Genomic DNA, 6248 nt, shown 5'->3' on the forward strand with positions numbered 1-6248 from the left:
ATGAACATAGGGTTGGTGGACGTGTTGATATTGCACATCCAAGCAAGGTCCCATAGTGCATCCTGCACCACCCACCTCTTCCACGGGCGGCGGCGAAAATGAGGGCGGCGATATCCTTTCGGTTTTTTTCCTTGTAACCATAGGGCATCCCAGAACGGCGTCTTGCCTCCATTATCGATGGAAATGACAATGGTGGCGTAGAAAAGGTCCATGTACACCTCATTTCACGAGTTCCCGAGGCCCACCCACAGTTTGGTGGGATCCTTCCATTCCAACCAAGGCCATTGCAGACGGAGAGCCCTCGCAAATTTGCCCAAATGCAAGATACCGAGTCCACCAAGGTGAGTAGGATGGCAAATGGTTTCTCAGTTGACTTTGCATTTCACACTGGTAGTTTTCTCTCTAGCCGACCACAAGAAGGCACACTCAATCTTGTTAACACTTTTCCGAACACTAGGGGGTCGCAAGCAGTGTGATGTGGTAGATGACTTGAGATGTGAGCGATGACTTCACCAGTTTGAACATCCGTGGTAATGTTTCTTCCTTGCAAGGGAGGCAGTCTTGCAACAACTTGTCCTCAAGATGTTGGAACTCCACCCTCTTCAGTTGCCAGATGGAGAGGGGGGATCCCAAGATACCATTGGGAAGGACGTCCGAACGGCAAGGATGCTATGGAGGATGTCATCAAGGTCTAACTGGCCGCAACGGATGGCAACCACATAGCTCTTCTGGAAATTGGTGGCCAGCCTGGTAACCTTGCTGAATGATTTAAAAATTATAGCAAGGTTGTGTATATCCTCCTTTATCGCTGTGAGAAAGACTGTCGCGTCATCCGCATAAAGTCAGGTACAAACTGCTGGGTGTCGTCCTCTAACCATGTGCAAGAGGTTGTGTCTCGTAGCGGCGTCCAGAACCCCTTGAAGTGGGTCAATTGCCAGGACAAAGAGAAGGGGGAGGGGGTACCCCTGTCTAAGCCTACGGCCATGGTAGATGGGAGGCACTGCAACTCCATTAAGAAGAACGCACGAAGAGGAAGTGCAAAGTAGAGCCGCCACCCACTCGTGGAAGCGGTGTGGGAAGCCCAGACGGCGTAGCAGGTCAAGGATGTACTCTCATCACACCGAGTCAAAGGCCTTTCAAATGTCGAGCTTGAAGAGCAGACAAGGGGTCTTATTTCTCTGTAGCAGCCTTGCTAGGTTTTTGACATACATGAAGTTGTCGTGAATGCTTCTCCTCTTATTGAAAGCACTTTGTGTATTGAAGACAAAGTTGTTCATGAATGGGGAAAGACGGAACACCAGCACCTTGGGTATGATCTTAGCAATAGCATGGATAAGACTAATGGGGCGGAAATCCCCAATCAACTCGGCCCCATCCTTTTTTGGTAATAGCACAATGTTGGTTGAGTTAACCCAGTGTAGATTCATCGTTTGGAGGTTACTGAACTGTTGGAGGCCCCATGACATCATCTTTGATGATGTGCCAACATCTCTTAAAGAAACACTACAAGAAATATGTCAAATTGTGACCTTGACTATTGGTCACTGAAAGGTCATTGTTTTTCATTTGCGACCTTTTTGTGACCAAAAACAGAAGGTCAAAAGCTGGCAGTCGTAAACTGAAATTAACGACCTTCTCTGTGAGAAGGTCGTAGACGTTTACGACCAAAATAGAAGGTCGTTGAACCCATGACCTTTTGTTTTGGTCACTGGCTGGCTGCCCAGGCCACGTCGGATCCGACGTGGCAATCTGATGTGGCAAAATTACGACCAATTCAAAAGGTCACTGACAAGATTCAGCCCGGTCCGATTAGGTGTTTTAGATGAGCCGAGCCCAACAATTCAACCTTTTATTTTTTTTCCTATTAATTTCAGCATGGGCCATACCGCACAATTCGGCCTTTTTGTTAGGTTCTTCCATACTAGGGGGGCTCGGCCTTTTTTCAGTATATTTCTTTTTTTATTTTCTAAGGTTTTTTTTGTTTTGCTTTTTAAATAGTCCAATGCTTGTTGGGTTGTTGCCTTTTCCAGCCCAATTATTTGTCCAATATTAGATCTCAGATTCTGAAAGAAATGTTTGGACAAAGTTGTTTCATATTCAAATCAGGAAAACTCCATGTCAAATTCAAATCATCCATCATATCACATCACATAACACATCTCATAGGTTTACATAATACATCTCTCAGAAATACACTTACACAGGAATATAGCAGGAACAGAGGGAATATCTACTACTATCCTAACATGTACATATATGCATGTGTGCTTGCTTGACCGGCGCATGCAACAATGCAGCAGCCAAACAAGTAGGCATCGTTGACGTCTACTCATAGCTTTCCTCGCACCAGAAAAAGAGTCAAAACAAAAAATATTAGACCATAATATGACACCAGACCACAGATTAGTAACTTTAAATCAGAAAGTATATCCACATCACCGTAAAATAGTCCCAGACCATCACAAAGAAGCCAAATACTATTAACTGATGATTAGTAGACACAGACATGATTCAGCCACATAATGGCTACCACAAGCAAAAGTGACAAATGTGTAAGCAAGTTGCTGGTGTATACAAGGTGATTGAAATCTTGCCGTTTAGTACTCCCTCTACACACGGGTTAAGCAGAAACCAATCAGTAGCAGACACGAGTGAAGCTACCAAGACAATATTAAATTTGTATAATCAGTACCACTGCTTGATTTTTGCAATAGTTTAGAAAAGAACAATGAGTTTTCAGTAAAGAGGAATATGTGGCTAGAGCCTTTTCTGTTTGGTGAAGGTGCCGATGGTATGCACATTTGTATTAACAAGAACAACAGTCGGGCGTTTTGTATGAGTAAGGAAAGCATAGATGATTTTTTTAAGATCCATAAACCCAGCCACAACAAGTTTGTTTTTACCAGACTGTCAACATATATACAGTATTGCAGTTATGTTTACAATCAGGTAGACACACTTGGCATATGCACAACAAATAGAATCTGCCAACATCCGATAAGAACAAAGAACCTACCTTTTGCATTTGATTAAATTTCTCTCTGTGCTCATCCTCAAGTGCAACTCCACCGAGAACAACATCTTTTATTTGGCCTGGCAAGGAAATTAAAAAGCACCATTAGGAATGGAAAATGCATATGAGACAGCTATCCATAAAGCACTTGACTAAAACAGCAAGAAATTGTCAGTCCTCTACCTCTAGTCTGGTACCAAATCCCCACAAAATCATGCGGGCCAAAGTCACAATCACAAAAGCATGTTACAGCCAGGATCTATGATAATTTTCTACTATGCACTAGTATTGCTGGATAACTCGTCTAGCAAGATAAAATACACAGGATAACTCATCGGGCCTACAAGGCGGGCTTGCTGCAACCACAAAATCACAAGCCCTCTAAAACCTGGTGCCCATGTTCCTATTATTGTTTGTTCGTTCATTCATCACGCTAGCATAGCGGATTCTATCTAACTAGATGATCTGTGTGGCTTGGCGACAAAAGCAATCTAAGAATGTTCAGGATACCTTCTGGTTGACAAGGTCGAACGCCCTCTTGTGCACCCGCATCTCAAACCGATCCCAGGTGTTGGCACCTATTTTACCAAAACAAGATAACATAGTTACACTCTGTTTACTTTCAAATCATCATAAGAAACTACAGCACAGCAAGAGTAGCAGATGACTGATTTGTGACGGGCTGAGTATCAGGTTTAAAAAGCTTGATTTTGAACATCAAATGTATCAGAATAATCATATGAATCATCATTTGCTCAGCCCATCTACCAAGTGCAACTACTTCATCATTCTAGGTAAATTAAGATGTTAAATGACTAAAACTAGAAGTATGCTACAATCATATGGTGCTGGTTAAAAAATGTGACTAGAGGACTACACTTGAACACATCACTTGCAATGCCTACTGGAAGGAGCAAGTGTATAGAAGAAAACAAACATTAGACAGGCTGGCCATCAGTCTTAAAAACCTTGATTTTGTATTCCTCAAAGAGAATCTCAGGAATATGTTGTTGTAGCATCATCTGACCAGCTAATCCATCATTAACACACGTGCACACACGGAGCAGAGAATGATTTGAAATCAAGTGCAAGAATTGTTGTAGCACATACAACTAGCATGTTACGGTTTGTGGGTGATGGCGAAAATGCATGTGAAGTGCATAAATCACATAGGGATGTGTACAATACACACCATCTTTGACAGCAAGCAAAACAGACAGGAATAGAGCATGTCAACACCGTAAAGCACAATCACTAGCATGGTGGTGAGAGCAGTTTCCAGACACCAACCATTCTTCTTGCAGGTGCTGGACGCCCCCGCCTTGTAGCATGAGTGGAAGTAGCACGCAATCTGCACCAACAAAGCACCAAAAACAACGTCAATCCCCTGTGTCACAGTCTCACAGACAGCCAAACCATCTTAATCCTAAAAACAAAAAAGGCATCAGCACCACCGAGGAGGAGGACGCACCGAGATGAAGGTGAAATTCTAGGGTGGCGTGCCGATGCCGATATCCCAAAAGTACAATCCATTTCATGTAGTTCTTGAGCGACACGATGTCGCCCTCCTCCCCAGAGCAGAGGGTGTCAGCTACGCCACCACCGAGGAGGACGTGCTGATGTGCCTCCTCGCCACTGGAGAGGCGCGTGGTGCTATGGATGTTTAGGTTGACAAGAAGGTCACCGTCCGACAGGAAGGTCACCGTACAACCATGTCGGTAGAGTTCTTGCTGCCGCCACCACTCCTTCATCGACAAAGGTGCTTTCTCCCGATGTCAATGCAACTGCAAGCAAGCAAGGAAACATGAATGAATGAACACGATGGTTTAAATCAGAATGCTGTGGGTCAAGCCAGCTTCTCTGCGAAATGACTCGTAAGAACATTTTGTGCTCCCTACCATTGTGGTACAGCTCGTCGTGCAGGCCAGCTATGTTGAAGACTGACAGGAAAGAATCCAGGTGGATCTTGGCAGGGCTCGAGAAGTTTATATGTTCCCAGGGATTCTATAGAATTCGTTGTGTGCATAGAGGGCCACGTAAGTTCGAAAAGTGGGAAAGGAATTTCGCTGCTGAATTTTCATACAGAGAAATGGTAATTAAACTCAAAGGCATGGATTACCGTTGGTGATGAGAAGCCATATCTTTGCATCAACATGTTGTTCACCGCACTCATATAATCGATTGTCATCTGTGCATGATCAACTATAAAGATTGCACTAAGAAAAGTGTTTTCAATTTTTCGAGAGAATAGACACTGCAAGAATAGCATACTTCTATACTAAGTCTAATAGAACAAGGTCCTGCAAAGAACTAGGACTAAACAGACTACTGTAGTATCAATTAACTCCCACATGATTAAAAAACTCAACCTACAGACACTAGCACATGAGGTTTTTTTTAATTTAAAATAACTACCAAGCACCGTGGGGAGGCCAAGCCTCGAACCCCGATGGGCTGCGAGCAATGAGCAGCCAGCCAACTAAGCGATAGTTAAAAAAGCAAAGAGGAAGAGTACAGATGAATCTGCCTCGGACGGTGACCTTCTTGAGCGTGTTCCGCACCAGGCCCTCTGCCTCGGATGTCGGGAGGAGGGTTTGCAGTAGCACGGCCGCGAGGAGCGCCAGGTCGATGCCTCTGCAGGTACCCATAGTCGCGATCTGCAGATAATCGCAGGGATTAGCCAAACCGTAAGAGGAATATCGGAAAGTGGAGGTAAATCCCAGTGTGAAAAGTAGCAGAGCATGCTGCGGGTCCATGAGAAGAGAAGCAGGAGAGAGGGTGGGGGAGAGCTCACCAGAAACCGAAGAGGATCCCGCCGGCCGAGCTCACGGTCCCTCTGCAGGGAGATGGGGACGAGGAGACGGCGAGGAGATTGGAACGAGGAGATGGGGCAAGGAGGTGGAGACGGCGAGGGTTGGTGGCGAGGGTCGGGCGGAGGCGAGGAGATGGGATCAGCGGCCGCCGCGACGGGATTCACCATGGCTTCGTCTGGTCCGGATCTAGAGCGCAGGGCGGGGCGGGAAGGAGGGGAGCAAGTGCACGAGGGGGCCCGTGGCCAGCGTGAAGCACACACGCGCGCGCCGGCAAGAAAGCCGGCCGCGACGCCATGGTCGTGCCTGGACTGGTGGGTCTGGGGAGTGAAGGCTACGGGAGAGGGTGTGTGGCGGAGACGGGGTCGCCGGTGGTGGGTGGGGGTGGCGGCGGCGGGAATCGCGGGAGGGGGCTCGCTCTCTCT

The 6248-nt window shown here is 46.1% G+C and overlaps 1 non-coding gene and 1 pseudogene across 1 annotated transcript; both read right to left on the reverse strand.

Annotated features, from left to right (window-relative positions):
• Positions 1-3696: 3696 nt before the first annotated feature.
• On the reverse strand, positions 3697-3770 carry LOC119266183. Its single transcript, XR_005131910.1, has one exon. It is a non-coding gene; the product is annotated as a small nucleolar RNA SNORD36 (small nucleolar RNA).
• A 191-nt stretch (positions 3771-3961) lies between these two features.
• Positions 3962-4041, reverse strand: LOC119266184 (annotated as a pseudogene).
• Positions 4042-6248: the final 2207 nt, after the last annotated feature.

The sequence above is a fragment of the Triticum dicoccoides genome, chromosome 2B (assembly GCF_002162155.2).
Source record: "Triticum dicoccoides isolate Atlit2015 ecotype Zavitan chromosome 2B, WEW_v2.0, whole genome shotgun sequence".
NCBI lineage: Eukaryota > Viridiplantae > Streptophyta > Magnoliopsida > Poales > Poaceae > Triticum > Triticum dicoccoides.